This window comes from Chiloscyllium plagiosum, unplaced genomic scaffold (assembly GCF_037043375.1).
Source record: "Chiloscyllium plagiosum isolate Xiang-an unplaced genomic scaffold, Cpla_swu_hap1 HiC_scaffold_2, whole genome shotgun sequence".
Classification (NCBI taxonomy): domain Eukaryota; kingdom Metazoa; phylum Chordata; class Chondrichthyes; order Orectolobiformes; family Hemiscylliidae; genus Chiloscyllium; species Chiloscyllium plagiosum.
In genome coordinates, this window is record NW_028270140.1 from 862,301 (window position 1) to 887,385 (window position 25,085).

At 43.0% G+C, this 25,085-nt stretch overlaps 1 protein-coding gene and 1 pseudogene across 3 annotated transcripts in view; one reads left to right on the forward strand and one right to left on the reverse strand.

Annotated features, from left to right (window-relative positions):
- LOC122563838 (A disintegrin and metalloproteinase with thrombospondin motifs 19-like) overlaps positions 1 to 25,085 on the reverse strand; it is a 567,067-nt gene that overhangs the window by 217,799 nt on the left and 324,183 nt on the right. The gene's annotated exons all lie outside the window — the stretch shown is intronic.
- LOC148151810 (uncharacterized) lies at positions 10,071 to 16,163 on the forward strand (annotated as a pseudogene).

Consider the following 25,085-nt stretch of genomic DNA (forward strand, 5'->3'; position numbering starts at 1 on the left):
TTTTGTAAACATCTATAAGGCCACTCCTCAGCCTCCGACGCTCCAGGGAAAACAGCCCTAGCCTGTTCAGCCTCTCCCTATAGCTCAAATCCTCCAACCCTGGCAAGATCCTTGTAAATCTTTTCTGAACCCTTTCAAGTTTCACACCATCTTTCCAATAGGAAGGAGACCAGAACTGCACACAATATTCCAACAGTGGCCTAACCAATGTCCTGTACAGCCGCAACATGACCTCCCAACTCCTGTACTCAATAACTGACCAATAAATGAAAGCATACCAAATGCCTTCTTCACTATCCTATCTACCTGCGACTCCACTTTCAAGGAGCAAGGCCCCAAAGGATGCTTCCACATTCAGCAGAGATTTTCCTGCACTTCCATCCATCTCATTTGCTGTGTTCATTGTTCCCAATGTGGTCTCTTCTACATTGGGGAGACAGGTTCCACCTTGCGCAACATTTCAGGGAACATGTCTGGGACACGCACCAAACAACTCCACCGCCTTGTGGCTGACTACTTCAACTACCCCTCCCATTCTGCCAAGGACATTCAAGTTCTGGGTCTCCTCCACCGCCAAATATAGGCAACCCGACACCAGGAAGAAGAATGCCTCATTTTCTGTCTCGGCATCAACATTGACTTCATTAGTTTCCTAATCTCCCCACCTCATCCCAGATCCAAACCGCCAACTCGGCACCACCCTCTTGACCTGTCCAAGTCATCCATCTTCCTTCCCACCAATCCGCTCCACCCTCCGCGTCGACCTATCACAATTACCCCAAATCTGTATCTACCAGATTTCCAGTTTGAACTGGTTTTCATAACTTTGTGTGACTTTCATTACAAAGAAAATTGTAACAGACATGCAGACTTTTACTTAACTTCACCATAATGTGTCTTCTAAAGTCTGCTCATGTGAAATATTGTATGAATTTACATGGAAGGTAAAGGGCAAAGGATGGTGGTTGGAGAGAATATGGTTAAACATTAAATCAATATAGAGAATATGTAGGGTCATTGCAGAAGAATGACTCACAAACTTGATTGAGTTTTTTGAAGAAGTAACAAAGAGGATTGATGAGGGCAGAGCAGTAGATGTGATCTATATGGACTTCAGTAAAGCGTTCGACAAGGTTCCCCATGGGATACTGATTAGCAAGGTTAGATCTCATGGAATAAAGGGAGAACTAGCCATTTGGATACAGAACTAGCTCAAAGATAGAAGACAGAGGGTGGTGGTGGAGGGTTGTTTTTCAGACTGGAGGCCTGTGACCAGTGGAGTGCCACAAGGATCGGTGCTGGGTCCTCTACTTCTTGTCATTTACATAAATGATTTGGATGTGAGCATAAGAAGTATAGTTATTAAGTTTGCAGATGACACCAAAATTGGAGATGTAGTGGACAGCGAAGAAGGTTACCTCAGATTGCAACAGGATTCTGGTCTCCTTCGTCTCGGAAAGATGTTGTGAAACTTGAAAGGGTTCAGAAAAGAGTTACAAGGATCTGGCCAAGGTTGGAGGATTTGCACAATGGGGAGAGGCTGATCAGGCTGGGGCTGTTTTCCCTGGAGCATTGGAGGCTGAGGTATAACCTTATAGAGGTTTACAAAATTATGAGGGGATAGGGTAAATGGGCAAAGTATTTTCCCTGGGGTCGGGGAGTCCAGAACTAGAGGGCATAGGTTTCGGGTGAGAGGGGAAAGATATAAAAGAGACCTAAGGGGCAACCTTTTCACACAGAGGGTATTACATGTACGGAATGTGCTGCCAGAGGAAGTGGTGGAGGCTGGTACAAATGCAACATTTAAGAGGCATTTGGATGGGTATATGAATAGGAAGGGTTTGGAGGGATATGGGCCGGGTGCTGGCAAGTGGGACTAGATTGTGTTGGGATATCTGATCAGCATGGACGGGTTGGACTGATGGGTCTGTTTCCAGGCTGTACATCTCTATGACTTTATAAGGCGTGAGGGCTAGCAGGTCTAACATTTAACAAATCAGTTGGGAAAAGGCCCAGAGAAACAAGAGGAGCTTTTTAAACAGACTGTCTTTGTGACTACCTCAATCTGGATTACATATAATGGTCAATTCACCCCTGACTCAGTCAAAATCAACCCATTCTGGTACTGTTTTATGAGGTAAATATACCAAGCCAGGAATTTTCCAACTTGAGCTACCATCTTGGGAGCAAAATTCTAATCCACTGTAACCTCCAAGATCAATAATTAATTCTCATTCTCATTCTTAGTTTATCTTGAGAAGGAGGTGTAACCTTATGTTTTGAATTCCATGTGATGCAATTACTCTTACTATATGATCAGGTAAGGAGCTCTAGAATATTGATTCTGTGACAATTAAGCAATGCAACATATATGAGATGGTGTGTGGCTTAGAGTTTCATGCTTATTCTATCCTTATCCTTCCAGGTAATGGAGGTTTGAGATTTAGACGCTGTTGACAAATAAGCCTTGGTGACTACTTATAGTGTGTTCTGTTTATAGTACATGTTGTATGCAATGACAGGGTGGACATTTTCAACTCTTGGATGGGATATCAATTAGCTGCTTGGAGGTAGATGACATTGTATTACTTCAATGTTAATGAAGCTATACCATGATGAATTAGATTAGATTAGATTAGATTAGATTACTTACAGTGTGGAAACAGGCCCTTCGGCCCAACAAGTCCACACCGACCCGCCGAAGCGTAACCCACCCATACCCCTACATTTACCCCTTACCTAACACTACGGGCAATTTAGCATGGCCAATTCACCTGACCCGCACATCTTTGGACTGTGGGAGGAAACCGGAGCACCCGGAGGAAACCCACACAGACACGGGGAGAATGTGCAAACTCCACACAGTCAGTCGCCTGAGTCGGGAAATGAACCCGGGTCTCTGGCGCTGTGAGGCAGCAGTGCTAACCACTGTGCCACCGTGCCGCCCACCAATGTTGAGAGTTTAGGAGAATCTGGAGAATTAGCAGTTGAATCAATTGTCGCAGGATACCCAGACAACTGTAATCCAGTAATTATAACGTGTCTATGTCTGAGCCAAATACATTTCTGGTCAACAGTGAATTCTAAGTTCTTGACATTTGGGGATTTGAGAACAGCAATACCTTTCCATATCAAGGGGATGTCATGTTGGAGATAATTATTACCCATTGGTAGTGTGGATTTATTTGCCATTTTTATTCAAGCCTGGATGTTGTCCAGAATTTGGATCATGGATTGCTTCATTTTGTGAATGGAACTGAATGTTTCCACCTTTATAACAAAAGGAAATTCACAAATAATGCGTCTGAACATGGGAGGGCATCAGACTTTACCCTGTGTGTCACCTTCTTGGCTCCACATCTGTTTCTCATTTTTGTTTCACCTCTACTGGTGCAGACAATGCTGCAATTGAAGTCATGTTTTCTATAGAGTGTGCAACAGTGCATTAATTTATGCATTAATATTAAGAAACAAATCAGTTTACCAATTACCTGCTGCTTTTGTAAGATCAGATTATGGATTCTATAAAGTTATAGAGATCTATTGCACACAAACAGGCTCTTCGGTCTAACTCGTCCATGCCAACCAGATATCCTAAATTAATTTAGTCCCATTTGCCAGCATTTGCCCCATATAGAGTCATAGACTCAAAGATCCTATATTGGAGACAACACCAAAACAAAATCCCAAACAGCTGGCTTGTACTTCCTCCCCATCAAGATAAACTACCAATGTTTATTGATAATGATCCATTACTAAAATTCAAACCTTTTAATCATTTCACTTCTTTCTAAAATATACCAGTTTAATCCAGAACCAGGTGTTTAAATCAAGAAAAAGAATCTATAAGTACTCTAGTTTAAAAAAGACATGATTCATATAGATGAATGTAATAATAAACGATTACCCCACTGTTAGCATAATTGTTTTAACATCAAGACTATGACAAGTGCAACGCAATGAATGGACGAATTGGCAGGTTTATGGTATTTCTGCAGAATGTGCCATATCAGAACCTAGCATTCACTACTGCCAGCAGCTTCAAGAGTTAAATCCTGCCCAAAGCCTGTATTAAGAAAATTAAAACTGGGACCAATTTAAATTGTAACACAAATGGAAAAGCATGTAATATTTCTAATGCATAAGTACAAAAGAAACACCAGTTGATTTATCATTAACAGTAACAAGAGTAACAGTACTCACTGTTTGTTCAAATGGACAATAACTTCCAGAATACCCAGATCTACAGTTAAACATGAGTTCTAAGAGTGGCAAAAACCTGTGCTATAACAGTATCTTACCTAAGGATGTGGGTTGATGATACTTACCCTGCAGTTATCCGCAAAACAGAGCAGAAAAAGATAAGGCTGTGTGTTTCAGAACTAATAAAATCAGACTCGAACCATTCACTGCAGATACTGCCAGGCTGATTTGTGCTTTTATTTTCAATTTGAAATGCATCTTCAAAGTAATTTTTAAAAATTCACTCAGAGAAGAGGGTGTTGCTGGCTGGCCCAACATTTGCTGTCTGCCTCGAATTATCCTTGAGAACGGAGTGAGGAGCTACCTTCTAGAACTATGCAACACATTTGTTGTAGGTGGACCCACAATGATTAGGGAGGAGTTTCAGAATTCTGACTGAGCAAAACTGAATGAAAAGTGACATATGTCAATGGTGTTACCATCACTGAATCTCCTGTTACCAACATCCTGGGGATTACCATTGACCAGAAACTGAACTGGACTTATCATATAAATACAGTGGCTACAAGAGCAGATCAGTGACTAAGAATATTGCAGTGAGTTCCTCACCCCCTCATTCCCCAAAGCCTATCCACTATTGACAAGGCACAAGTCAGGAGTGTGATGGGATACTCCCCTCTTGTCTGGTTGGGTACAGCTCCAACAGCACTCGAGAAGCTTGACACCATCCAGGACAAAGTAGCTGCTTGATTGTTTGTGGATATGGTGTCAGTTACAGGTGGTGATGTTCCCAGCCATCTGCTGCCTTTGTCCTTCTTCATAGCAGTGATCATGGGTTTGGAGGGAGCTAAGGAATGTTTGTGAGTTCCTGCAATGAATCTTGTAGATGGCACACACTGCTGTTACTGAGAGTAATCGGCATGATGACTATAAATAGTAGAGAGTTTTCCTCTGATTCCTACTGGCTTCAGTTTTGGTAAGGCTCCTTGATGCCACACTTGGTTGAAAGCAGCCTTCATGGCTGGACTTCATCTCTTTTGTCCATGTTTGAACCAAGGCTGTAATAAGGTCTGGAGCTGAGTGGTCTGGGGGAACCCAAACTGAGTGTCACTGAGCAGGTTATTACTGAGCAGGTTGATAGCACTGTTGATGACCCTCTCTATGGTTGATGACCCATCTTAATGATGACAGAGAGTAGACAGATGATGTGGTGATTATCCAAGTTGGATTGAAGCCGAATGTCTTCTGTTTTAATTCAACGCGATCCTCAAACCAACTCACTCTGCAGTTTAAACTCATTCCTCTTTTTCCAGACATTCTCAACAGCTAACAATTACATGCAGGTTTGCACCATCCCAGACTCGTGTCTGGATAGTCATCCTTCATAATGGTTGTTCTTCCTTCTACTTCAGAGAATTCATTTCTCATACTCACAACTTTCTGCATTCTCTTCCTGATTGAGTTAGCACAGAACTCCAGGGAGAGGAAGTGAAGTTGGAACAGGATAGAATATGTAAGGATGTTTTCACCTTGATGGCCTCTGGCAGTGGACACCCATTTGATACTCGATGGGAGTCTAAGTTCTGGAACCTGAAGATTTCAGTAACAATTTGCCATGAAAGCTTAAGTCATGAGATATTGATGCTCACACATTGAGGGAGTGGATCCTGGACTATGAGATCCCATGTTGGAAGTCTCCCATTCTTTAAGGTGGATCTCTTATGTTGATCTCTCTGTAACTGCAGTGGCATGATTTTGAGGAGACAGCAGCTGGAGTATCTGCTTGTATTCTTCACGGCTCCAAGGTAGAGCTGCATAAGCTGCTTTCAATTCTCATTAAAGACTGACACAAGGTAAGTGTGGATCAAGGTAGGTGACCAGACTTTCAAGGAAATGGAGATAACCTCGCAGGAGAATTGCTATGAAAACCAGTCTGCAATCCCGTGGTTATTCAGTTTCACAATAGATGTACTCTCTACTCTACTCTCACCTTGTTCACCCTGGAATTTCTTGGAAAATCCATTCACAGCTGTTCAAGCCAGAATGCTGCTTTAAATCCTGAGTTAAATAGTGATTTAAATATTGAAATTACTTACCTGCCAACTCCATGAGCCCTGTTCATCTGCACATCCAGTCAGCTTAAACTCAGAGCTGGAATGATCATGAAATGTTTACAACCCAGTATCATATTTAGACTTTTAACTTCACACACCCCACTTGGCTAGTAAAATGCTGGCCTCTGTGGTTAAGTGAGGAGTCTTCAATGTAATTGATTAAAGAGATTCATGGTTGCTTTCCCTGCCTACCCTCTCCATTGGTACATCGTACAGGATGCTACATAGGATTAAACGGCAAACCTACCCACAAAAAAATTATATATGCAGCTGAATAATGGGGAACACAGCAACATTGCCACCCACTGCAAAATCTGAAAAATGTGTTGCTGGAAAAGCGCAGCAGGTCAGGCAGCATCCAAGGAGCAGGAGAATCGATGTTTCGGGCATAAGCCCTTCTTCAGGAATTTATGCCTGAAACGTCGATTCTCCTGCTCCTTGGATGCTGCCTGACCTGCTGCGCTTTTCCAGCAACACATTTTTCAGCTCTGATCTCCAGCATCTGCAGTCCTCACTTTCTCCCACAGCAAAATCTGAGTCAATATGTTCTTCTTTTCTTCAAAATATATCAAAGCAATGAGCATCCTAACTTTTGGATAGCGTAAAGATATTCTGGCATCTAACATTTCTTTTGAAGTCCAACTACTTCAGCAGGAAGAAAAAATTCTAATGTTATACATTCTAATCTTCTCAAATATTTTATTCAAGTATTATGATATAAGACCTGTTCCACAGAAGAACATTTATCCTTGTAATAGACATTGTAAGACTAACACTTTGGCTATATTCTGTCACATCAAATACAGTCTGTGGTTAATGACTTTCCAAGCCTGACTGGCTGAATGAGAGCCAAGAGAAAAGGGCTTTTATTATTCTAAAGGAAAGTACTGTGTGTTGGTGAATTGTTCAAGGTAACAGTTGTATTCTGATAGGTCATTCTCTACCAGTGTAATGTATTCGAGAGTCAATGATGTAAAGGAGAATACAATTTCACAGAGCTTTCCAAAGGAATGCAGCCATCTTCATTTAGATTACAACATAATTATTTTGTTTTGAACACAGAGAATTATACCTTGTCAACCGTGATAAAGCAATGAAAGGACAGGGCATGAAATTCTTAATATGTGCGTCTTGGAAACTTCATTACTGACATTATGATACAGCTTGCGTCAACTGCCCCAAACTCAACACGGCAAAACCAGTTTGCCATATTTTGGCAAAATTTCAATATTTTAACTTATGTTCACACCAAGCTGGATTTCCGTGTAATTTTCAGTTGTGTTTACTAATTTTACAGAAAGTAGTGTGATGCCTGTTTGAACAACTCTCTCCAGATCACCATATGAGAATGTGAACTGTATTCTTACCATTCTCAGAATTAGGTTAAATAATCCTCAACTAGAATGACATATTTATTAATTTTACAATTGCCAACTGGAATAAAAGGGTCAACAGTTAGCCACATGTTTACATCAAAATCACAATCAGTGTCATTGAGAAGACAAATCTATCAAATTATGTACTGTTTCAAATTAAATATTATTCTAAATGTTACTTGTGTTCTGCAGTTCCTGTCTTCATAAAACTTTTCATGTCAATGATAACAATGGAAAGTGCCTATGTAAATGTTTATAGTGGAAATCTATATGTAAACACAAGATCATAATAACATAAAGTATAGCAGCAGAATTAGGCCATTTGGCCCATCGTGTCTGCTCTACCACTTGATCAAGATTGATATGTTTCTCAACTCCATTCCCCTGCCTTTTCCCCGTAACCCTTGATCCCATTACTATTCAAGAACCTAAGCTTCTCTGTCTTAAATATACTCAATGACTTGGCATCCATAGCCTTCTGCAGCAATGAGTTCCACATGTTAAATTTGCGCATGCCTAAAAAGCTGATAGCAAACAATTGACTGTCACAATGCAGTTCTAGGAATCCAGTCACTAGACAGCACATCTGTTCTACCATTCAGTTTCCCACACAATAATAGGTGCTTGTGATCCTCTGTTCACAACTTCATGTATGCTCTAGCTCCACTGATACTCATGATTTAACCCATACTACTACACATTTTTCAATCTTTCTGCCTAGCTAATGGCTGGATGCATTCCAAATGGCTACGTCTGGTCTCAATCACTAATTTCACACCTCTGTCCCATGGCTATGAAATATTTGAGGTGCGCTGAATTCTGGAAAAGCTCAGACCACGAGGTTATATGGTGCAAAGGAAACATCATCAATGTCCCAGCTCATATGGCTCTCTGTTGACCTTTTGCATTCTCCTTTTAGAAACATTGGTTCTCGTCCTGTTTGCCACCATTAATGCTTCTCAGCTTTATCAGGAATGGAAAAATGTTTGTGTTTAACTGGCCCACGCTAACATCTATTTCTGCCGTGTTTTGCCATGTCTTTCGTTTTCTGGTGTTTCTGCTTCCACAAGGTTCTTCCTGAATCTGATTCCATATCCATGTGTATTATAATGTTCTAGTACAACTTTTCATTTCACCAAGTTCATTAAACAAAGGCCTCCCTGCAGTTTCTGCCTGCCACTCTCAAGTATTTGTGCCTTCCTATGGCTCCTTCAATTGATTGTAGCAGTTGTATTTTATAAAATATCAGTCATTTTAACGCACCATGAGTGATTATGCAAAAATCCAAAATGTATCGTTACAATTATTATATTCTGTCAACTGCCAATTTCCCTTGAAGAAATGCCAAGGAGCAAAAAATAATCCTTTATATACAATATGGAAATTGTTTAAGATGTGCACTTTCTATTCACAGTTCTTATTTCTTGCTGTCAAGATATTGAATTTTTTTTGTTAGAATTTAGCACTGAGTTGGTAAGACACAATTTTCAGGCACCATATTTGTGGCTGTACTCATGTGCATGCGGTGAATCACTGCTGGAAAAAACATATAGCAGGTGGTGTATAACATGGAAAGCTGATTTGACACCAATGTTGCCTTTTTGGAGCTAAACACTTTTATTAACATCTTCTGTTAACCTCAGAGACCAGAACATGCATTTAGCAAGTTTACCATCTCATCACCACCTTCTCAAGGGCAACTGGAGATGAGCAATAATTGCTGACCCACCCTGGGAATGAGTCACTCTGCCACTGGCATGATTTAAAGGAATCATTAATGTCTTAAAAGTATATTGCTGGTTGATTTTTTTCAGCTGTTGCTAAACTTTATAAATGTTTCGTGCTTCTTATATTTGCTTCAAATTGCAAAGGTAAATGGAGGTGCGATGCAGGTACTGAAGGACCTCTGGCTGACTTCATGGCTTTTGCAAAAACAAGAGACTCCCTAAACATTGTGCATGAGCCACATTTCCCTTGGAATAAACCATGTCATGGAAAATAAACAGAGGAGACATGGAGCAGGGCAAGCTGCAATAAGAGAGAGAGAGAGAGAGAGCAGGAAGTGAAGAACAGTCAGTGGGTGGCAATGTCAACCTCGGATGCTTGGAGAACAAGTTTCTTATCTGAATGCCAGTGAACAGCAATGTGTCAACCTTTATTAACAGACAATCAATTCTTCAATGTATAATTTCAGTTACATCGCACTGCAAATTTTTGCTATAAATTCTGTGTTACGACCAAGCCCTCCACAATCACCTGATGAAGGAGCGTCGCTCCGAAAGCTGGTGTGCTTCCAATTAAACCTGTTTGACTATAACCTGGTGTTGTGTGATTTTTAACTTTGTACACCCCAGTCCAACACCGGCATCTCCAAATCATGACTACTATCGACACCACTAACTGCCGGCTTAAAGTGGAGAGGATCTCCAAGAAGATTGCACATATCGACACAGACATCAAGTTTCTACAGGAATGCAGGCAAGCAGGAAAGATCCCGAAAGGATTACGGATCACGAACCCACTTAGGTCGACCTACAACACAGACTACGCAGAGAGACTTTGCCACCGCCCCTCTCGTAAACTCCTCAATCATCTCATGCACCAACTCTACAGCAGGCGCCACAACCTTGAAATTCAGATGGAGTCCACACTCACAGCCTGCACACAGGATACATTAGCACAATTACGTGACATCGCCAAACAGACAAGGCAAGAAAACTACACCACGTACATGCACGCCAAGAACAAAAAACTGGAGAAGCTTGGCATTCTCACCAGTAATAGCAAAGCCTGCCCTGGAACCACAGTAGACAACATTATCACTGCGGGGAAGTCTATTGTCAACTTATCGGACCACACCCTTCGACCGGAAGAGACTGAAGTCCTGAGTAGGGGTCTCAACTCCTGCCCCACCACCAAAATGGACCCGTTGGTTCTGGCAGCAGACACAGAGGAGTTCATCAGATGAATGAGACTCCAGGAATTCTTTCAAGGTGCTGGCAGTGATCCCACTGAGCCCACTGATGAACTGGAACAGTCATCACAGGGATCTGTAGAGGAGCGACCAAAGAAGGTGTCAACATGGACCCCACCAGAGGGCCGCTGCCCTGGGCTTGACATGTTTGCTCAAACCGTCAGTAAATATATAAATGCCAGATTCATCAGCCACACCCATAAGGTAGAGCAAAACATCACCCGTTCCCAACGCAGTGCCATCCAGGCTCTCATAACCAATCACAACATTGTCATTAAACCAGCAGATAAAGGAGGAGACGTTGTCATTCAGAATAGAACAGATTACTGCAAGGAAGTGTACCGACAACTGAACAAACAGGAACACTACAGGCAACAACCAGCTGATCCAACCAAAGAACATATCCGAGAATTGAACACACTGATCAGAACTTTGGTTCCAGTCCTTCAGAGCTCCCTACGTGCTCTCATCCCACGTACTTCTCGTGTAGGCGACTTCTACTGCCTTCCAAAGGTACACAAAGCCAACACACCGGGACGTCCCATCGTGTCAGGAAATGGGATCCTATGTGAGAATCTCTCTGGCTATGTGGAATGCATCTTGAAACCTATTGTACAGGGGGTCCCCAGCTTCTGTCGTGACACTACGGATTTCTTACAGAAACTCAGCACCCACGGACCAGTCGAACCAGGAACATTCGTCACAATGGATGTTTCCGCACTCTACACCAGCAACCCCCACAATGATGGCATCACGGCAACACCCTCGGTACTCAACACCAACAACTGCCAGTCTCCAAACACCATCCTACAACTCATCCGCTGTATCCTCGATCATAACGTCTTCACCTTTGACAACCAATTCTTCATCCAGACACACGGAACAGCCATAGGGACCAAATTTGCACCCCAATATGCCAACATTTTTATGCACAGGTTCGAACAAGATTTCTTCTCTCTGCAGGATCTCCAACCATCATTGTACACCAGGTACATTGATGACATTTTCTTCCTCTGAACCCATGGCGAGGAGTCACTGATCAAACTACACAGTGACATCAACAAGTTTCATCCCACCATCAAACTCACCATGGACTACTCTCGACTGTCTGTCTCATTCTTGGACACATGCATCTCCATCAAGGACGGACACCTCAGCACCACATTCTACCGCAAACCCACAGGCAACCTCACAATGCTACACTTCTCCAGCTTCCACCCAAAACATATTAAAACAGCCATTCCCTATGGACAAGCTCGATGCATACACCGGATTTGCTCAGATGAGGAGGAACGTGACGGACACCTGGAAGTACTCAAGGATGCCCTCACAAGAACGGGGTACAATGCTCAACTCATCGACCGCCAGTTCCGACGTGCCACAGCAAGGAACCGTAATGACCTCCTCAGGAGACAGACACGGGCTGCAATTGACAGGGTACCCTTCGATGTTCAGTACTTCCCAGGGCTGAAAAATTACGTCATGTTCTTCGTGACCTGCAACACATTATCAATGGAGATGAGCACCTCACCAAGACCTTCCCCACACCTCCACTACATGCCTTTAAACAACTGCCAAACCTCAAACAGATCATTGTTCGTAGCAAACTGCCCGGCTCTCAGGACAACTCCATACAACCCTGTCACGGTGGATGCTGCAAAACGTGTCAGATTGTGAACATAGATACCACCATTACGCGTGGGGACACCTCCCACCTTGTACATGGCAGGTACTCATATGACTTAGCCAACGTTGTCTATCTTATACATTGCAGGCAGGGATGCCCAGAGGCATGGTACATTGGGGAAACTGAGCAAAGGCTACGACAACGGATGAATGGGCACCGCACAACAATCAACAGGCAGGAGGGTTCCCTCCCAGTTGGGGAACACTTCAGTGGTCTAGGACATTCAGCCTTGGACCTTTGGGTGACCATCCTCCAAGGTGGACTTCGGGACAGGCAGCAGAGGAAAGTGGCTGAGCAGAGGCTGATAGCTAAGTTCGGTACCCATAGGGAGGGCCTCAACCGGGACCTTGGGTTCATGTCACAATACAGGTGATCACCATTGCATTACACACACACACACACAGATATTCCTACACACACACACTCTCACATACACACGGACACAGATACACACAGACGTGCACACAGACACCCACACACACCCTTATAGACACACAGACTCCCACACATGCACCCCCTCACAGACTTAAGACACTCTGCACTCACTACACACACACACACTTTCTCACACTCACAACCCCCACCCCAGACAGAGACACACACAGACAGACAAAGACCCACATGCACACATATATTTTGTGTGGTGAATTTTTTTGGTACTTTCAGAGTTACATTGCACTTTGCTCAAAAACCATATAGATTCATGTCGAACTCTGAGCTCAAACACTGCATGAATTTATGTAAAACTTTGTTATTTCACTTTTTAGATTGGAATCAATCTAAACATCAGGTCATAGACAGAGAACACAGGGGGCTAACACCTTCAACATATTGTCTAGCTAACACCATTGTTAACTGCTAACCCGAGAATGCAACTTTAAAAAAAAGGGTTTTGTGATTTACACATGTAAGAAGTGAAACTATCACTGTATTCTAACAGATGAAAGGCTTAACAGACAATCAATTCTTCAATATATAATTTCAGTTACATCGCACTGCAAATTTTTGCTATAAATTCTGTGTTACGATCGAGCCCTCCACTATCACCTGATGAAGGAGCATCGCTCCAAAAGCTAGTGTGCTTCCAATTAAACCTTTTTAGATTAGATTACTTACAATGTGGAACCAGGCCCTTCGGCCCAACAAGTCCACACCGACCCGCCGAAGCGCACCCACCCAGACCCATTCCCCTACATTTACCCCTTACCTAACACTATGGGCAATTTAGCATGAGCAATTCACCTTACCTGCACATTTTTGGACTGTGGGAGGAAACTGGAGCACCCGGAGCAAACCCATGCAGACACGGGGAGAATGTGCAAACTCCACACAGACAGTCGCCTGAGGCGGGAATTGAACCCGGGTCTCTGGCGCTGTGAGGCAGCAGTGCTAACCACTGTGCCACCGTGCCGCCCATAACCACTGTGCCACCGTGCCACCCACCTGTTGGACTATAACCTGGTGTTGTGTGATTTTTAACTTTGTACACCCCAGTCCAACACCGGCATCTCCGAATCATGTTTATTATTCACTAAAGACATCCTCCATGAACTCTGCCAGCTGCTGCAGTTACAACCATAAAACTCAGAGCAGGATAAGCATCACACTATCAATGGTTGTGTGTCTTTATTTTTCTTTTTCTATTAAATCCAGAAATGCTCTTACACACAACAGAACATTTCTTTTTCCCATCCCCAAATCACTGTGTCTCTATAATTGTGGGCGGAATCAATCTAAACATCAGGTAATAGACAGAGAACACAGGGGGCTAACACCTTCAACATATTGTCTAGCTATCACCATTGTTAACAGCTAACCCGAGAATGCAACTTTAAAAAAAAGGGTTTTGTGATTTACACATGAAAGAAGTGAAACTATCACTGTATTCTAACAGATGAAAGGCTTAACAAACAATCAATTTTTCAATGTATAATTTCAGTTACATCACATTGCAAATTTTTGCTATAAATTCTGTGTTACGATCGAGCCTTTCACAATCACCTGATGAAGGAGCGTCGCTCCGAAAGCTAGTGTGGTTAGCACTGCTGCCTCACAGCGCCAGAGACCCGGGTTCAATTCCCGCCTCAGGCGACTGCCTGTGTGGAGTTTGCACGTTCTCCCCGTGTCTGCGTGGGTTTCCTCCGGGTGCTCCAGTTTCCTCCCACAGTCCAAAGATGTGCAGGTAAGGTGAATTGGCCATGCTAAATTGCCCGTAGTGTTAGGTAAGGGGTAAATGTAGGGGTATGGGTGGGTTGCGCTTCGGCGGGTCGGTGTGGACTTGTTGGGCCGAAGGGCCTGTTTCCACACTGTAATCTAATCTATACATTTTGCCTGAATCTTGCAGTTTGCCATTCACTACTGTACAAGGGAGACTAGTGGTTCTTTGCTCAATGAGAACTAATTATATTTCCTTCATTCTTGCTGAAGTCCAATATGTTGAGTAAACATGATTTACAAAGCTAGTACACAGGACAGCAGGTAATCAGAAAGACTAATGGAATGTTGGCTCTTATTTCAAGGGGGTTGGAATATAAAAGTAAGGACGTCTTACTGCAAATGTGCTGGTGAGACCATATCTAGAGTACTGTGAGCAGCTTTGTTTCCCTTATTGGACGAATGATGTCATTCCACTGGAGGCAGTTCACAGAAGGTTCACAGGATGGTGCCCGGTACGGGAGGATTGTCTTATGAGCAAAAGCTAAACAGATTGGGACTCTACTCACCGAAGTTTAGAAGAATGATGTGATCTCATTGAAACGTAAGATTCTTAAGGGGCTTGACAGGTTAAATGCTGAGGATGCTTCATGGGAGAGTGCAGAACCAAAGGACATAGTCTCAGATTTAAAACTGAGATGGGGAGAAATTTCCTCCTTCAGACGGTTGAGAGTCTTTAGAACACCTTGCCGCAGGAAGCTGTGGGGGCAGAATCCTTGTGTATATTTAAGGCTGAGACAGATATACTCTTGATCAGTTGGGGAAACAAACCTTACAGGGAAAAGGCAGGAAAGTGGACGTGAGAAATTTTGGATCAGCCATGATACTATTGAATGGTGGAGCAGGTTTGAGGGGCTGAATGGTCTCCTCCTGTTCCCACTTCTTGTGGTCTTATGATTACCACATTTTTTGTGATACCACTGATTGAAATGTATGTCATCCACAGGAAATCATGCACATCAGTTGCAGATATCTTGCCAACTATCACGATGCCTTCATTTAGTAAAGTCCATGGCAAACAGGAAAGGATTACTGTGAAATAAGGACTGTCTGTGGATCACACGGCAGATGACTCTTGTGTGTGACATACACACCCATGAACAGCCAAACTGTGACACACAATCTGTGTGAGGAATGTGGCTGTCATGGTTGTATAGCTGGCAACGTACGTGGAAACTCTAGGATGGTGAGACAGTCCTGCATTTGTGTTAAGTATGTGAAGGTGTAGTGAGGTATATGAATGGCAGGTATGAGACCTGATTGCTAGATGATTGGCTGTGATATGAATCTATGAATTGATTAGTGGCTGAGGTTTGTGATACAGTTGGTAGGATGATGACATGTTAAGCTACATTTGCCAATTTTTACTGTCCATATGAGGTTCTGAAACTTCTTCTAGCACTGCACTCAGGTCCTTGGAGTCTGACCTCTGGTGTTGTCCATTGTGGTTTTCTGTACCCACTGTCTTCTAACCATCTGGAGGGAGTCCTGTGGATAAAGGAAATCACTCTTCTGCTGATGGTTCCTCCATCAAAAGCTCCAATGTTATGTTTAAACCTTTTGGTGCTTGATTTCTTCCAGGTGTCATTTTCTAACGTTTCCTACATCAGAATCATTTCCTTTATCCTGCCAGGAGGATTCCACTTTAAGAGGTGCAGGCTGGCTATAAGCAATACAGGTTTGCTTTAAGTGAAGCAAGCCTCTCACATTATTGGCCCCTTGCTCATAATTCCAGCCAAACAACAGTGGAGTGAGCATTGGCTGGCCACTGAAATCATTAAAACAGATAGACAGCCTGAAGTTGGCATGCATTGAGACCCCATGTACTGTCCTTAATTTTACTTGTTGATTATAAATTTCTCTGTACACATTTAATTATATAACATAGCAAAAGGTCAAGAACAACAATCAGTCCAACCAGAGCAACAGATGTGAGCTTTCAATAATATTACATTTATCTATGTTGCCTGGAACGTGTTTTGTTTCATTTACTATTGCCCAGTTTACACTGTCCACAAAGCCACAATGCTTCTCATTTCAAGTGGGCTTGAAATCACTCTTGACAGCACAAACAATGTGGTCTGGACTCTAACACAACTATCATCATCTGTGGTCTGTGGAGTAAACTTTGGTTGGATTTGGTCCACTAAGACAGCAAGATAGTAGAAATAAAAAAAGAAGCAATTTGGTTACGTTTCTTACTTTCTAATTCTCTACCTTACAGAACTTTTGTTTTGCCAAATTTTGTTTTGCAACCACTGCCTTTCATGTATTTCAATGGCTGGGGGCTTGCACCTCATGCAATGAGTGACCACAGCAAATATGTCAGCTATAATCGAAACAGAGTGCTGGTGAAACTCAGCAGGGCTTAATCGACCGCCATGTCTCACTCCATGGGAGTGCACACTCTGAAGAGATTTTGCTCTTCCCTCCAACAGGATGCCTAGTTCTCCTGCAGATATCTTTCAGCCAGAACTCCCTGATTGGACCAGGTTAACAACCCCAATCAGCGAATTCATATTCTATGAGGTCCACCTGGCTGACCCCCTTACAATCATTACATCCCTCCCCCTCTGAGTCCGAGGACGTAGGCTGATTCTTTTTTTTGCAGCTCCTCCTGCAGTGTTTTAGCACCAGGTCAGGTTTCTGCAAACTCTGCCTCTGATACGGGTGGTATATAATACACAGGAGCTCACCTCTTACACCCAGAGCACCTCAGGAGAAAATCACTCTCTTCTCCAGGCAGCAAGGGTGTCAAGGTGGCAACATCTGCTGCATCCATCTCAGATTCTGAAGTATCTTCAACACTTGATGGAGAGGGAGAACCCATGGTTTTGGGAACAATTGGAAAGGCAGTTGAGGAGCCGGACATGGCTCCTGTACCGTTTGTGAGTTTGCAGCTTTCATACGGTCCACATGCTTGTTCAGGACCATCGCACTGACCTGAACTTTATACGTCCCTGGACCTGACCTTGCATCAACCATGCCCCATACCCATGCAGAGCCATTCCCATGGTTCTGACATCAAACTTCACCCCTGGATGTAAACTGTCTGTCTCCCTTAGCAGTCTTGTGTCCAGGATTAGTGTTCCTGATGCTAGTTCACCATCCCTCGCCAGGTCTGTGAAGATTAGCTTTAATCTGCTGTGGAATCTTCTTCCCAGTAACACCTCTGCTGGAGCTATCCCTGTAGTTGTGTGAGGGGTGATCCAGTAATCAAATAGGAACTGGGACAGTTTGATATCGAATGAAGCTACAGCCTATTTCTTTAAGCCTGTGTTCAAGGTTTGCACTGGTCTTTCTGCCAGACTACTGGATGATGGATGGTATGGAGCGGTCTTTATATTTTGAATACCATTCAACTTTAGGAAATACTCAAATTCCCTGCTGGTTATCTGTGACCAATAATTTCCAAACAATGTGCGCAGTTTTTCTATCACCAGCCCCAAGTTTGATGAACTCTGTGCACGTTTAGTCACTTTGAGTGGGAGTCCACAATAGCCAAGAACACTGAGCCCATGAAAAGACTTGCATAGTCAACGTGTAACTGAGTCCAGGGTTTACCCAGCCATTCCCATGAATGTGGGGGAGCTGCTGGCAGTAAGTTTTGTTCTCGTTGGCACTTTGGGCAACATCCCACCAATGCACCAATATCAGCATCAAATAACTGGCCACCAGACATAACCTCTCACCAATGTCTTCCACTTTGGAAACCCCTGGATGACCCGGGTGGAGTTCAGCCAGTATCTGGTGGCGACTTTTGTTCAGAACAATCACTCTTGCTCCTCATAATAATATGCTGTCCTCGACAGTGGTCTGGTCTCTTGGGTCCAAAAAGGTTTCAGTTCTGGTTGTGACTGCCCTTTGGTTTCCCTCATCACCACCAGCTGGTTCAGTTTTGCCAGGACCGGATCTTTCTGCATCCAAAGTCTGAGATTGTCAGCTGTGACTGGAAGTGTGTCCAGAAAAGTTAAAAACCATCCCGGAGTCTTCCAGTGGTGGTATCTCCAATGGTGAATCTGCCATGGGGAGGCAGCTCAATGAATCTGCATTCATTACTTATTCTCCTGGACACTGATACAACTTGTAATTATATGCAGGGTCGAGACTGTGGCACTGCAAAAGCACAGCCGGTCAGGCAGCATCCGAGGAGCAGGAGAATTGACGTTTCGGGCATAAACACCTCAAAGGATGATAGCTGATTCTTCACTTCCCTGAAGGCTATGGCTTGGTCACGTGACCCTTTCTGAGGCTGACCCTTTAGGAGATGATACAAAGATGCCAGGATGGAGCCAGGTTATGTATGAATTCTCAGTAATAATCCACCACCCAAGAAGGGAGCCTGGGAGATGTGGGAGCTCGGGTACTTTTCATTGCCCGATAGGTGTAACCCGGTCTTATTGACTCTCTCTTGCCCAAGTAGGTCCATGGAACACACACTTTTTTGCTTCTGAGGCATTTGCCTGTCTGGGAGAATTTTTCAGGACTATGTCCAAGTTCTCCAAGAGCTCCTTATTGGTCTTCCTTGTTATTAGCACATCATCTAGATAAATGGCAACCTGGGGTAGACCATGTGAAATGTTCTCCATTGTCCACTGGAAAATGGCACAGACCAATGATACCCCAAATGTCAGTCTCATATATTGATACAAACCCTTAATTGCAGCATATTTCTGGGAATGTTCATCAAACCACAAGTACGCATGGCTCATTTCCAGCTTTGTGAATAACAGCCCCTCAGCCGGCTTTATGTGTGAGTCCTCGATGTGAGGGATTGGGTATTTATCCAATTACAAAATGCAGTCTATCCTTTATTTAAAATTCCCACAAAGGCGAACCGACTAATCAGTATGCTGGTGCTGCCCAGTCTGCACACTGGATGGTTTGATCATCCCTTCACTCTCCAGCCTCCTGATTTCTGCCTCTACTTTTGCCTGTAAGGTAAATGGCACTGGGTGGGCCTCGCAGAATCATGGAATTGTTTCCTGGTCAATGTTCAAGGTGGTCCTGGCTCCTCTGATAGTCCCTAGACCTTCCTGAACACCTACCGGATACTTAGTTAGGACTTCACTCGAGCAGTTATTTTCTAATTGAAAAATGTTGAGCCAATCAAGATCAATCTTTCTGAACCAATGTTGCTCCATCAAGCTTGGCTCTGAGCTTTTTACTACAATCAGTGGGAACTGAACTAGCCGCTTCTCATAGGAGACCAGAACCAAAGTTGTACCCTCAATCTGCAAAGGTTCTCCAGTATAGGTTCTCAGCCTGGCTGAGGTCTTGTGAGACATAAGGGCTGGAGTCCGGAGTGAAGTTTGTTAAAGACAAAGTTTGTTCTGTGATCATTGAACCAGCCGCATTGACCTCTATTAAAACCAAGAGACCATTTAACCGCATGTTTATTTTGATTGGCTCTTATTTGGATGTTGCTAAGCAACTAAGTGTTCTAAATCAAATGTAGTTGGACGTTCCAGGGTGCGTACCCTCCTGGAAACTGACCTAGGAGTGATCATAGTCAATTTAAGTTAAGTGGGACTCTTGCTGTCAAGTCCACATACCGACAGCAACTGCAAAGGCTCACTGGACCAGATCCTGAAGAAATTGTAACCACTTGGCTGAGTTTTGACTCTGTTTTGGTGTTTTCCTGTGGGCTGACCTTGAGTCCCTTTGTTCAGGGTATGTCCTGAGTGAAGCTATGTTACTGCAACTCATATGCTCCACTTGGCACATTTTCCAATGACAAAGCTAGCTTGCCTGTTTGAAGTCCAGATGGGATTCAGCCATAGACACTTTACTATGGTTACATCATTGATCCCACATACCAAATGGTCTCTCAGCATGTAACCACCATTACATGCCTCTGCTAGTAATCTTAATCGAGTTGAAAATCCTGATACGGATTCCCCTGGTTCATAAAACAGAATCCCTACAGTGTGGCAACAGGCCCTTCAGCCCAACAAGTCCACACTGCCCCTCCAAAGAGTTACCTCGATCCATTCCCCCACCCCACATTTACTCCTGACTAATGCACCTAACCTACACATCCCTGTACAAAATGGGCAATTTAGTATGACCAATTCACCTCACCTGAATATCTTTGGATTGTGGGAGCAAACCGGAGCACCCGGAGGAAACCATGCTGACACAGGGAGAATGCGCAAAATCCACACAGAGAGTCGCCTGAGGCTGGAATTGAACTGGGTCTGTGGTACTGTGAGCTAACAGTACTAACCACTGAGCCGCCCCATATGTCTTTAATTTCTGACTAATAGTCATAGTTTCTCTGAATTAGAGGAGACTTGGGACCATCAACTCTTGGAAAAGCATTAGTATCTGGTTCCTCAGACAAAGTTAGGCTCCTACTAACTGAAAAAGCTGCAGGTCCATGAGCTGTCAGGAAATTTACTTATTGCTTTTCATCTGCCACAATGTCACTTGCCCCAAAAAATAAGATATTCTTTTCCCATAATGGGCACATTCTTTGTCAGCAGGGTCGAATGAGGCAAGTTTCCCAAATAACGACATGATGTAAACCATGCTTACCCCACCTTGACCGAATTTCTTTAGGAATGTGCATTACTCTTGTCACCTCCGGAACAGCTGCACAGAGGCCAGTACCCCAACACCACGTCGCCTTTTATTTACATGTGGGAAGTCCTTGACACTGGTCTAGTTCCTTCAGATCCAGCTGTCAGAGTGTCAGGATAACTGACACTCCTGTTTATATCAGTCACCCAGGGCTCCCTGATCGGACCAGATTAACAGACCCACTCACAGAGCTCATATTTTATGAGGTCCATCTGGTTGACCTTAATACAATTACTACACTTTGCTTTCATAAAAAAGCAAGCCTGCTAATCCCATTAATTAATTTATCGTGACTTCACTGAATTTTCCCTATCATTTGTATAAATGTCATCAGGTTATGGCAACCATTATATCTAATGTTTCAGTATTTTATATGTTTGATGTCCATTCTTCCTTAATTCTAGTTCTGTTGTACAAACAACAGATATACATGAAGGAGCTTTCCATTGCAGACTTCCCCTTGAAAAATTACAGCTTTGATATCAGTTTGTTCTTCTATTTTGTTAAAGTAAACAATCCATTGTTCATTGTTGGCATGGGCTATTGCTCTTGTTTCATTTTATTTAATTTTTTTCCTCCTGTGTATTACAGTGAGAATCTGACAAATTAGATTTTGAGTTTGGGGCAAATGAAGTCACAGAGAGTTGTGTGTCATTATGTTGGTCCTAGTGACAATGAACAAGTGATGGAGCAAAATATTTTGATGAAAATTAAGATTTCACCTCTTGTATTTGGCAGTAAAGAGAGATTTGTTTTCCTGATTTTTTTTCAGCGCTCCCTTTAAACAAGTCATTTCTGAATAAATTTTACTGATATACCGATTTTTAATTAAGTTAAACATACAGGATAATAATATCTGAATTATGTCATCACCTGGACTTTTTTTAATCAACTATTTCTACTTCAGTTGGTATTATATGGTCTCAAAGGTGATTAGAATATTTGGAGAAATTGATGTAAAAATTCCAGCTGGCAGCTGGCAACACTCAATGTGCCTTGATTTCAGTCTTTTGCTTTAACATTCTGTGTTTTAAGTGAGGGAAGTCTGCTGGCCTTACACACTTATGTCTACATGTAAATCCAGGCCCATAACCATGTGACAGCTTCTTAACTGTTTGTTGAAATGGCATTTTACAAACCATTCAGTTATATCAACACACTATAAAACATTGAGTAAGCATAATCGCAATGATCTAGGCATGAAACACACAAAGCATTTTCAGTACAATCGAGTGCAAAGCCAGATGTAGACTTGTTCTAATAATTGAGAACACTATCCCTGAAGGTATTTTGAAACAGTTTGACAGACATGCTCATTGGATCAGACTTTACAGCCAACTGTCCAGATTCCTGGGTATGTCCTTGTATACTGGGAGGACAGATGCACCAGATAGTCGTAGCCCTGGTGGAAGGAAATGACTTTGGGGGAAATCCACAATATTGACTGCAGGCACCATAAGGACCCAAGGCATCAGTTCAAGCATGAGTAAGGACGTTGCCTGATGACTAACACCTAACACCCTCTTTCACAGCTGCTAAATCACAAGTGCTCCTTTATCCTAACCACCAATAGGAGAAATGAGGATACATGATGTATTCTAGCCTGTTACCAGCACCGGCAATAAAGAGAGGACTGCAGATGTTGAAGGTCAGAGTCGAAGAGTGTGTTGCTGGAAAAGCACAGCCGGTCAGGCAGCATCCGAGGAGCAGGAGAATCGACGTTTTGAATAAAAGCTTTTGAGGCCTCATTCCTGATGAAAAGCTTATGCTCAAAACATCAATTTTCCTGCTCCTCGAATACTGCCTGACTGGCTGTGCTTTTCCAGCAACACACGCTTTGGTTCTTACCAACAGCTGATTGGTACCAACACAGGCTGAGCTGTCTGAGTCCTGAAGGATATATATGTCAGAGTGGACTCATGTCAGAAGGCAAGAGGGAAACTCCTACTCAACACATCAAGTTCCACGTTGCAGATACACCTCTCAATAACAATATTGTTATGAGGGAACACTGCACAGTCCTTACTTGAGATGAAGTACCATTCTCACACAGGACTAAATGAATGCTAAACAGCGGAAGCAGGATGCAGTGGACAAAGTAAACTGATTCCACAATCAACACAACAATTCAAAACTCGATGAAGACCTCTCATATCCAAAGTTAGAAATCACACAACACCAGGTTATAGTCCAACAGGTTTATTTGGAAGCACTAGCTTTCGGAGCGCTGCTTCTTCATCGAGTGGTTGTGGAGTATAAGATAGGGTTAGGGTTAGGGTAACCCTAACTTTCCTTCCATCATTACATTATGATTATGGATACTTGCTGGTGATTTATTAACTTTAGTTCCATATGCAACTCCACATAAAATGAAACTGTTCATACTTGCGTGTAACTAAGCCTGGACGACACTTGGGCTTTGGCTGATAAGTGATAAGTAATATCGCACCAGTGCCAGGCAATGATCATCTGCAACAAGACAGGATCTAAACTCGTCTCCTCAACATGCAATGGCATTACCATCCAGAATCCCCACATCAACATTACACCTGGGTATGCACTATCCCACCGACAGGACAGACCCAACAGACATGGTGGAACAGTGCAATACAGGTGAGAGTAAATGGTTCAGGATATCCTCAACATTGATTCTGGATGACAAAGCTTTGTGATTCAGGTCTCATGGCAAGAGTGAGGAGATTTCTTGCTGCCCTCCACCTATCATCTTCCCTCAGCTGTTGAGTCAGTATTTCTTCATGTTGGGCTCCACTAGGAAGAAACAGCAGAATATCATTGCCTCAGTGTGTACTCCGGGTGGAGGTCATCAATGATCAGAATAGGGGAGAGTGAGAACTGCAGATGCTGGAGATCAGAGTCAAAAAACATGGAGCTGGAAAAGCACAGTGGGTCAGGCAGCATCTGAGGAGCAGGAGAGTCGATGTTGGGCATAAACCCTTGATCAGGAAGGGCTGATGAAGGACTTATGCCCGAAATGTTGATTCTCCTGCCCCTTGGATGTTGCCTGACCTGCTGTGCTTTTCTAGCACCACATTTTTTGACAATGATCAGGATAGTTCAGTAGCACCAATACTAACTGAACTGGCCAAAGCTGAGTGACTGACTCTGCAGCTGGTGCTGTGGGAGCCAAAAGTGAAAGACATGCTGACTGCATCCTCACCAACCAACATGTCTCAGATGCCTCTGTCAATGAACTTCTTTCTCAAGTCTTTCCTAAATTAAGTTGTGAAGCACAAGGCAGAGGGAATGACACAGAGGAAAGAGAATAAAAATAAAGGAATGTACAGAAAGACAATATTCGAAAAGAATAAACATTCCAGTATCTCCAAAGATGTAATCAAGGAATTTTTTCTCTATGAGCCTTTGCAGAAGAGATCTCTCAGAGGCCACGAAAATGGTATAAAGAGTAGGGCAGAATGTTGCAGTTTTTTGAAAAATTATTAGGCCTGAAGATTCTTTCAGCTTCAGTGGAAGTTTGTAGTGTTTAGATATTGTTGAAAATTCGAGTTAGAAGCAGCCTTTTCAGCCTTCCTGGTTTGGCAACTTCAAACAGCTACAGTTGGCTTTGTGAACAAAGAAGAGGGGAGCGAAGAGGGGAACTATTTACAGCTTTGTGGCTTGGACCTGAGGAGCGTCTTGGCCATATTTGGCTCATCCATTAGATTGTACAAATCCTGTTCACCATGCTTTTCCACAGAGTGACAGGATGCATGCTCTACTACATATCCAATTCACTGTCTTATCAAATTAGCATGGACACACATTTTGAAACATTTAGAACATATTTTGCTCAACAAAGTGGTTGCTGTCATGTATGATCACAATTACAACAAAAGAACAGAAAGTTTAAACTTCCATTAAATCACGAACTGATCAATGATATCACATGAAATCAGTTGTCAGCAACATGGAAA